This window comes from Alligator sinensis, unplaced genomic scaffold, assembly GCF_000455745.1.
Source record: "Alligator sinensis unplaced genomic scaffold, ASM45574v1 scaffold285_1, whole genome shotgun sequence".
Lineage (NCBI taxonomy): Eukaryota > Metazoa > Chordata > Crocodylia > Alligatoridae > Alligator > Alligator sinensis.
This window is the reverse complement of record NW_005842235.1, coordinates 824,191-834,830: the sequence shown is the minus strand read 5'-3', so window position 1 is coordinate 834,830 and position 10,640 is coordinate 824,191. Positions and strand designations below refer to the sequence as shown.

Sequence of the window (10,640 nt, the reverse complement as noted above, 5' to 3'; positions counted from 1 at the left end):
TTTTTGCTGTTGGCGGGCCCTTTTAAACTACGCGCATGCGCAGTGGGCCTGCCATCGATGAAACTGCTCTCGGGCTATGGGGGAGCCCTGCCCAGGATTTGCGGGACCCTGACCTACTGGAGAGGGACTGGTAAGTACCCTCCCCCTACTTCTCTCGCTTCCTGGGGGGCTGGGCCAAGTAGGGGCCTGGGTGGGTCCAGACCCTGCCTGGATCCCACTCAGCCGCCTCCTTCCACTCTAAAGGTTAACCCCCTCCCACCATGGGACCTGCTTACCTCCGGCTGTGCTGGGGGTCAGCGGGGGGCTCCACGGCTACTGGAGGGTCTCTGGGGGGGCTTTGGGGGGGCGGGGGCACAGCGGGCTTTCACCTGCGCATCTCCCGCCGCCCCCGGAGCCTAACTGAGGCTTTTTTGCTGCTGGCGGGCCCTTTTAAACTACGTGCATGCGCAGTGGGTCCACCATCAATGAATCTGCTCTCAGGCTAGGCGGGGCCCTGCCCAGGATTTGGGGGACCCTGCCCCACTGGAGAGGGATTGGTAAGTACCCTCCCCCTACCTCTCTCTCTCTGAGGGGCCTGGACGGGGCTAGACCCGGCCCAGCTCCCACTCAGGTTACCATATTTCCATTAAAAAATAAATAAAAAGGTGCCCTGGTGCAGCCCAATCCATTGTCTGTCACTCCAGGACTTAGGCCCCTAAGCCATCCTGCTGTCCCTAACTCATGACCTGGGCACCCCTGACCCTGCCAGTGCCCCTCACTCCCAAACTGTAGTACTCTGCCCCCTATGTGTCATGATGTTTCCCCTTGGGGCCTTACTGTTTTTTCCAGTTTTACAAGTTAAACAACCCTGAATGTTGCAAATAACTTTATTTGGCAGTTATGACAGCAAAGCCAGAAACAAAGCCCAGGACCCTGGCCTGATGATCTCCTGTTGGCTGCCCACATTGAAAGAAAAGAAGACAGAAAAGTTTTTTACATAATTAACCTTTGCTGATTTATTAACCAAGGTAACCATTATCAAAAAGCTGTACTCTTCAACTTTTTAAACCACAGGCAATAAACAGCGAGTTTCATTACAAGACCTTTTTTACCAACACACAGTAACCATAGACATTGTTTATGCTTAAATTAACAAACAAGATCAATAATCAGCAATAGTCAGCTACTATCACTGAACATAAGCAATACTGGTTTTCTATGTTTCTGAGATGAGCTGCCCTTCTCTCTCACTTTCCCGTGAATGCCTCCTGCTGCATTACCCGGTTGACACTTAGCCACAGCTTGATATGCCTGTCCTGGTATCTCCTGCAATGACACCATGCAGCTACTGATGGACCTGAAGATTCTATCTGTCTGGGCAACGTTATCAGGCTTCCTATGTGGTCTGTGTTTTTTTCAGTGGTGGTAATGGTGGCAGTGATGGCGGTGTAACAACTGGAGCTGAAATTCAAGGAATGAAGGTGAGGAATTATTCTGTGCTCTGTGAATCAGATGAGCAGATGAGGAAAAAAAACACCAAGTAGGGCTTTTCTGCCTGCCTGTCCAAGTTGTTGAACTGCAGACCCTGTACAGCTGCAAACAAGTTACCAGCCAAGCTCTGTGCTTTGCGTTGCCTTTCACCTTCCTGCATGACAATCCAATTCAATCCCCCCCACCTGCCAGTTAGTTATTGGTTGTATTAACTCCTCACCCCCACCCTCTCATGTCAGTTGTCACATTTCAGAAGGATGATAGCATCATAAAACCGTAGGATCAATCACCTTTCTAGTGAGTAATTATCCCACTAATCTGGATTTCACTGGGAGAAGGGAAAGCATCTATCTTGGTGCTGCTGCTTAAATTCCCTATGGCTTTTGGTGAGAAAAATTATAATTAGAGTTCTAGTAGCGTCTTGCTGACAGATATGGTCAAGAGATGTACAAAGTCATGTGTCTGATTTACAAAGACAAGTGACTTGGAAGCATTATTCCCTATGAAAGTTACTAAGATTTAGACTTAGTAAACATTGAGCCTCAGTGGGTGCGTTTACATGAGATGCTGACTGCACAGTAGCCAAAAAAATACTGTTCAGTAGCATGTCACAGCACAGGAACAGTATTATTAAGCTACTGCACAGTAGCATTGCCTAAAAGATGTTCACTGGCACTACAGTGCAGTAACTCTAGTTGCTGTGCATTTATTTAGTCCTTGCTAATACAAGTGCTGTGACAGGGCGGTTAACACACACTGCCACAAGCACATGAGAGAAGTAAAGAGAGAAGACTCTTACTGGGGTGAACCCAGACAAAGGAAAAGATGCAGCAAACCTGGGTGGGAGGGATGTTGTGTCCAGGCTGATCAGGGGAATCATCTGGGGAAGCTGGGGCCATGGCAGATCAAAGACTTCGACAGTGAACCCAACTGCTCTGAGATGAACCCGGAGGGAAGAAAGAGAGGTGACCAACCCAGACAAGAAGAAAGCCACACCAGAGACCCTAAAGGGAATAGCTGAGAAAGAGAGGCAGCGGATCACATGCTGCCACAGCAGGCCCAATTGGCCAGTGCATGAGATTAAAGGGATGCCAACAAAGTAGTCAGGGTTGATCCCCAGGAAAGAAGAATGAGACAGAAATGTGGAGAGACCACAACAGAGGGGGATTGACCCCGGGACTTGGAGGGGAGTCCCGGCAACTGATTTACCTGAGAAAAGTTGGAGACAAGGTGATGATGAGGCAGCCAGTGAGTCAAATCCGAGAGGATGAAATGAGCTTCTCTGGAGACCTGGAAGATAAGAGGGGCAAAAGAGAGGTTATAACCCAGCAGGGTAATCATTCCAGTCCCAGCCCTGAGTGTCAAGGGCAGGATTTGAACCAGGGAGCAACTGGCTTGGGACCCATGCAGGGAAGAATGAGGCAGGCAGCTGGAATAAAGGGAGTACCTTGAACAGGGACCCAATAGCCAGAAAATTAGAACTCCCAGCAGCAAAGACTAGGAACAGCAAGCCCAGAGATGCACTGCTGGATCTGGTTCTGGCCAAAGGGGATGATCTGGTGAGTGATCTGAGGATTGAAGGCAAGCTTGGTGACAGCAACCGTGATCTGATTACTTTCTCTGTCCAACACAGGGTGGTAAAATCCCTCAGTAAAACAGAAATCCTCAACTTTGGGAAGTCTGACTTCCCCAAACTCAGGAGACTGGTCAGTCAGGCACTAGGGGATCATAGGCCCCTAGTCAGGGGAGTCTATATGGAATGGTTGTTTCTAAAAAACTCAATCCTAAACGCTCAAGGGAAGTCAATCCCATCCCACAGGAAATGCAGTCAGAAGGCAGGGAAGCCCCCTTGGCTTAAAGGGAACTTCTTGGTCTCCTGAACCAAAAAAAAAGAAGCCTACACCAGATAGAAAACTGGAATCATCACCAAGGAGGACTACTCAGCATGAACCCATAACTGTAGGGAGTGGTCCAGAAAAGCCAAAGGAGCAACTGAACTTAGGCTAGCTGCCAGAATCAAGGATAACAAAAAGTCATTCTTCAGATATGTCGGAAGTTGGAGGAAGAACAAGAGCAACGTTGGTCCCCTGTGAGATCAAATGGGGCAGCTGATATCTGGTGCCTAAGAAAAGGCCAGTCTCCTAAACGATTACTTTGCATCAGTTTTTCACCCACCCTAGGGGGTCATGCTGTCAGACAGGACGCAAAACAACCAGGGCTCAAGAGATGGGCCCACAATTGACATAGATCAAGTGAAAGAACACCTTGAGAGGCTTGACATCCACAAATCCATGGGCGCAGATGGATTACACCCAAGAGTCTGAAAAGAGCTGGCGGACATCATAGCAGGCCCTATGGCCAAGATATTTGAAAGCTCATAGTGCTTGCAGTATGACAGTGATGTACCGGAAGACTGGAAAAGAGCCATCATGGTCCCAGTCTTCAAGAAAAGGAAGAAAGAAGATCCAGGGAATTACAGACCTATCAGTCTGATGTCCATCTCTGGAAAGATCTTGGAGAAAATTATCAAGGGATCCATATGCAACAGGCTAACAGAAAGCAACTTACTGAAGGCCAGGCAACATGATTTTATTCCTGGAAGGTTTTGCCTGACCAATCCCATCTCCTTCTATGACCAGGTGATGCATTGCCTGGACAGGGGAGATGAGATTGATGTAATTTATCTGGACTTCAAGAAGTCCTTTCACTTGGTCTCCCATGTTGTCCTCATGACCAAGCTGGGGAACTGCAGCCTTGACCATCTCACAATACAATGGCTGGGGAACTGGCTCCAGGGTCAGACCCAAAGGGTATTAGTTGATGGGAACAAATCAAAGTGGTGCAAGGTTACCAGTGGAGTCCCCCAGAGCTCAGTGTTTGGGCCAGTACTCTTCAATATCTTCATTAATGACCTGGATTTGGGCATCAGATTTGGACTGGCAGAGTTTGCAGATGACACTAAACTACAAGGGAAGGCCGTCATGCTGGAGGATAAGCTGGGCATATAGGCTGACCTGGACATGCTTGCAAAGTGGGCAGACCAAAACCTGATGGCATTCAATGTAGAGAAATGCAGGGTACTCCACCTTTGGAGAAAAAAACAGCATCACACTTATAGGCTTGGTGGTGGGACACTCGCTAGCACCATGACTGAAAGGGCCTGGGGGGGTCTTGATTCACCACAAGATGGAAATGAGCCCCCCCAATGCGATGCCGTGGCCAGCAGAGCAAACCAAACTCTGGCATATACATACCAATTCATGTTGAGCAAAACCAGGGACGTCATCCTCCCACTTTACTCAGCCTTAGTGAGGCTGCAGCTGGAGTACTGCATCCAGTTTTGGGCCTCCCACTTTAGGAGGGCTGTGGATAAGCTTGAGAGAGTCCAGAGGATAGCCAGCCATGTGATCAAAGGCCAAGAGAGCAAGCCTTATGAGGGGAGGCTGAGAGACATTCTGTCTGGTGAAGAGAAGCCTCAGGGGAGACTTGGTGGCTGCCTACAAGTATATAAGAGAGGGGGGTGTCAGGATCTGGGAGAACAGTTGTTCACCAGGGCTCCCCAAGGGATAACTAGGTCCAATGGCCACAAACTTCTAGAAGGATGATTCAGACTTGATATAAGAAAGAACTTCTTTACAGTCCAAGTGTCCACGGTCTGGAAAAGACTCCCCTCCCCCCCTCCCCGAGGTGGTGCAAGCACATACTTTGGACTCATTAAAAAGGCTTTTGGATGTTTATCTTGCTGGGATCATCTTATCCCTGCAGACTTCCTGCCTTTGGCGGGGGGTGGACTTGATGATCTCATGATGTCCCTTCCAGCCCCTAATGCCTATGAAAGCTATGAAATCTATGAAACATCTGGTGTGGATAGGGCAAGGTATGGGGATGGTGGAGTCCTGCAAAGAGGAGCCAACCACCTGAATCATTAACAGACATCTTGTCTCCTAGGATTGTTCCTATGTTTTCCTCCTTAACATCGAAGTCATGGCAGGGGAGTTTTAAAAAGTAACATTTCCTCCTTAACATCGAAGTCATGGCAGGGGGGTTTTAAAAAGTAACCGCCTATCCTAGCAAGGCAACAAACAGGCTCCAGGTGGGTCAGCATCAACCTTCACAAGTACTAAATAAATGCACAGTAATGACTGCACAGTAGTGTCTGATGTAGACACATCCACTAAATGGTACTGGCCACATGACTATGCAGTCATTACTACACAGTCATTACAGAGTGATCAGGTGATTGACTGTGCAGTCACACCAAGGAACAGCTCTTTTGTGATGCAGACTGTGCAGTAGCTTTTGACTACTGTGCAGTACCATCATGTCATGCTTCCTGTCACACAACACTACTGTGCATTAGTCATGGGGAACTGCACAGTCAGCATCTAATGTAGGCATGGCCACTGAGACTTACTCTCAGTAAACTTAGACTCCTAAACATTGGTTTAGAGTAACCAAAACTTAACATTTCAGTATTCCACAAAAAAACCCCAGAACTTGATTTGATACCAAATACTTCATAACATAGCTCATACTTCATAGAATTCAAAGCAAAATATTTTGGTACTCATAAGAAGAGAATGTGAAGTAAGTTGGAGAATGGTGATATTCTCCTGTATGTAATACATGGTGGTCAGAGCAGTCATCTTGGATGAGAAAGAGCGAGGTTCCATTCCTTCTCTGCTTGAGAGGATTCAAACTGATAATGGCTGAGTCAGTAGGGGCATCAGCCCTGGATACTGATTTGAAGGGAGAGCCAGAATGCCAGTCTGCAGCGAGTCCATGCCATGGTAGCAGCAAGAGCAGTAAGCTTTATGTCTTAAAAGAGTGTGGGTCAACGTTTATGGCAGGTGTGCCACAAATTAGCCCTATGACACTCCAATACCCTTCCACAGCCTGATCTGTTGCTCTGCTTTCTGCTTCCTTCTCTTTGCTTCCTATTCCATCTGCTACTCTGCTTTCTGCTCCCATCCATATTTACCACTGTACTTTCTGTCCTTTTCCCAGTCTGCAATGTGCCACATAGATGCTGCCCACGTCCCTTGTGGAATGCATGATGCAGGTTGCCTACCCCTGGCCTATAGCAGCCACCCACTATGACATCTTGTTCTTTTCCCCCTTTCCCATTCCTTTTCCCATTGACACAGCATTGTGCTAATAGCCAATATGCTTCTGCCCCTGAATGGGCCTTTACCCTGGACTGGAAGGATTCCAGGGAACATAGCTTTAACCCCCTTCTCCCTTCACCTTTGACCAAACAGTTCTTGGGACACTTTTGATCTAGTCAGGGTCACCCCTAGCAGTATCAATAGTCCTCACATGGATGAGAAACATAAGGTAGTAGTAAGAGGACTGAATGAGTCTCTGGCACCTTTCTATAACATCTTGGATTTGGACTCGGCCAGCAGCAGATCTCCGGATACAATAGGTCCAGTCAATGAATGGATGTCTCCATCTTCAGCATAAGGGTGTTGTCACTCCCAACATCATTTCTTACTAGGGGAAGGAGTATCCTTGATTCCTTAAGCCATTGGGATGAATGGTATTGCTTGTTGTGCAAGTGTAGTGTGCTCCTTCTTCCCTGATGTCAGGATTTGTTATGTGTGGTTAGGATTTGGTAATAGTGGTTAGGAATCAAAGAATCATAGAAAATTAGGGTTGGAAGGGACCTCAGGAGGTCATCTAGTCCAACACCCTGCTAAAGGCAGGACCATCCCCAACTAGATCATCCCAGCCAAAGCTCTGTCTAGCCAGGTCTTAAAAACCTCCAAGGATGCAGATTCCACCACCTTTCTGAGTAACCTGTTCCAGTGTGTTACTACCCTCCTGGTAAGAAAATTCTTCCTAATATTTAACCTAAACTCCTTTTGCTGAAGCTTGAGACCTTGTTCTGTCATCTACCACCACTGAGAACAATCTGTCTCCATCTTCTTTTGAAACTCCTGTCAGGTTGTTGAAGACTACAATTAAATCCCCTATCAGTCTTCTCTTCTATAGACTAAATAAGCCCAGTTGCCTCAGTTTTTCCTCATAGTCATGTCCCCCAGCCCTCTTTCCACTTTTTATTTCACTACATTGGATTCTATCTAATTTGCCCACATCCTTTCTGTAGTGGGGTGAAACTGAACACAGTACTTCAAATGTGGCCTCACCAGTGCTCAATAGAAGGGAATAATCACTTCCCTTGACCTGCTGGCAACACTCCTACCAATGCAGCCCAGTATGGCATTAGCCTTCTTTGCAACAAGGGCACACTGTTGTCTCATATTCAGCTTATTGTCCACTCTAACCGCCAGGTCCTTTTCTGTAGACTTGCTGCTTAGCTAGTATGTCCCCATCCTGTACTGGTGCATGGGATTGTTCTGTCCTCAGTGCAGGATTTTACACTTGTCCTTGTTGAACCTCATGAGATTTCTTTTGGCCCAATCCTCCAATTTGCTTATGTTACTCTGAATCCTAGCCCTTCATTGTATCTACTACTCCCCATAGCTTGGTGTAATCTGTAAACTTGCTAAGGTTGCACTCTATGCCATATTTCAGGTCACTGAAGAAGACATTGAACAAAACGAGACCAAGGACCAATGCCTGGAGCATTCTATTGGATCTGGGCTGCCAACTAGCCATTGAATCATTGATTACTACCCAATGAGCCAGTTTTCTATTCACTTTACAATCCATTCATCCAGCCTATACTTCCTTAGCTTGCCTGCCAGAATGGTGTGGGAGACCGTATCAAAAACCTTGCTAAAATCAAGGTATATCACATCCACTGGTCTCTCTGCATCCACAGAGTGAGTCACTTCATCATGGAAGGCAATCAGGTTTCTCAGGTATGACTTGCCTTTGGTGAATCTATGCTCCCTGTTCCTGATCACCTTCTCTTCCAAGTGCTTCAAGATGGATTCCTTGAGGATCTGCTCCATGATTTTTTCCAGAGACCGAGGTGAGGCTGACTGGAGTGACCCTCCTCTTTTTCCTTTATTAAATTTGGGCACTATGTTTGCCCTTTTCCAATTATGTGAGATATCTTCTGATCACCATAAGTTTTCAATGATGGCCAGTGGCTCTGCAATCTGTCGTACTTCTCTGCCTAGCCACCTGCCCCTGCCTCAGAAAACACCTGTTTTCTGATGGCATTCAGCAGCAGGCACTTATTACATGGGAAGCAGTCCTCCATGTAGCTGTGTTTTGGCAGGGATATGCAATTTACATTTCCCACAAAGACAAGTGAGGATCTGGATGGAATTGATTATATAGTTATATATTTATTTATTTTCTGCCCTGTTGTAAAGGTTCAGAGCAGCTTACAATATGTGGCCAGGTCATGAGCCCCGTCTCTTCACAGGGCTTCTCCAACCCCTATACTCTGTCCTCACCACACCTGTGATATTCTGGGCGTACATGCCCCTCCAGGACTCTTCCTCCCTCTTCTTCAGGTTGGTCCCATTAATCCCCCTTCCATTTATCCCTTAACTAGCTGGCCTCTGCTGACTATACTTGGCTTGTACTTCTCAGCAGGATGTCCTCTTCAGCCTGCTCACTTCACAGCTCCTCAGTTGTCCCTGCCAAGTGGCCCACAGGTTGGTTTGGAGTGGTACTGGCTGGCCCTTGCTTCTTCAGGCTCCTAGTGTCCACCCCTCTCTTTTGGCATGAACATCCACCAGACCTCTGAAATGCCCTTTCATAGCCTAGCCTCTTTGGGCTCCTTCAGCAGTAGAGGAAAATTGATTCCTCTCTCCCTGCCCTGTGAACCGGCTCCCCATCTTTTCTTTCTGCAGGAGGGACCCTGTGATAAGTCTCCGCTCACCCAGGTAGGTGTTCTTGTCTCCACCAAGGAAGTCTCTGCTGCCTCCTGCCCCCAGTAAGTACCTGTGTTCTCTGGGCTGCATCTGGATTCTGGATGTCTGCTGTCTCAGGGCTCTGCTCTGCCAGTCCACATGGCCCCTGTTGCTCCAGATGTTCACTCTCTGGGGGCTTCCTTTTATCCCCCTGCCCTTTTTTATATTCTGGCTCCTCCTCTGAGAGCCAATTCCCATAGCCATGTTTCCACATGATTTCCTGTTGTGGCCCAGGTGGGACTTTATTGGGAACACTTGGGCTCCCAGCACTCCATATCATCCTGCCTTTCCCATTGCAACTCCAGCATGGCTAAGCTGTATTCCTTCTAGTAATAGGCACCACCTCAGGTACCCTGTTATGCCTCCCCTCCCTCACAACCTTCCTGCCATGAACCCATACAAAGGTAAACCTTCCTGCCAATCCCAACCACATCTCTCTACTGTCACTCACAGTTACATGCAAGAAATATCTTTGTACCCCCCATCCCTGCCTAACTCCCCCCAAATCCCCACCTCACCCCCAGGGAGATCTCCCTAAATTCTCCCAATATTCCTCCAAAGCCTCCTCCAAAATGCAACATAACATAACTCTAAATTTATAAAAACCCAAACCAAAAAGTAAAGACAGATACTTAAGCCCCATCTCAGTCACTCCCTTAAGTACCAGCCTTCAGCATCACCTGCCTAGGAAAAATCTCATGGCTTTGTAGGACCCAAAGGCTGGCTAGGTCCTTATCCCTCAGTTTGAGTGGCCAAGATGGTGCCTCAGCTGAGCCCCAGCCTTCCCCAAAGGGGAGATGGGGGAAGGGACTGATGGCAGGCCTCCCTGGGATGAAGAATTTGCTGCCAGCTTTGCAGAGTTTGCAAACTAGCTGGGTCCTTCTTTAGAAACTCCTCCTGGACAAAGCCCACACAGGTATAGACAGAGAAGGAGCTAGCAGTAGTAGTGCTTTTGGCAGAATGATGCCTGCCAGCCATTAGAGTGCTGCTACTCTTCTTACCTCATAAAGGTTAAAACAATTTTCCCTTCACTTAACCTGTTGGTAACTCACCAATCCTACACTGAAAGAACACAGAGAGGGAACTCATTCTGAAAACTCCCACTCAAACTCCTGCATCAGCTTTCCTGTTTGCTGTATCATAATTCTTGCGGGATCTAAGGCTAGCTAAATATAGGTTATTCTGCTTGATGTTACCACACATGAAGGTGCATGTAGTAACTTGGTTGTAAAAATGTTACCATTTGTGAGTGCAGAATTGTGGGTTTACATTATGCCTACTTAAAGCTATTGTAAATGACAATAAAAGGAGAAACAAAGGCAAAGCAAGATG

General features: G+C 47.4%; 1 long non-coding RNA gene across 1 annotated transcript; it reads right to left on the bottom strand.

The window, feature by feature from the left end:
* Nucleotides 1–1,033: 1,033 nt before the first annotated feature.
* Nucleotides 1,034–9,426, bottom strand: LOC102372478. The gene is made up of 3 exons (XR_324283.1): nucleotides 9,340–9,426; nucleotides 2,680–2,760; nucleotides 1,034–1,440 (listed from the first exon to the last, which is right to left on the bottom strand). It is a non-coding gene; the product is annotated as an uncharacterized LOC102372478 (long non-coding RNA).
* Between the last annotated feature and the right edge of the window lie 1,214 nt (nucleotides 9,427–10,640).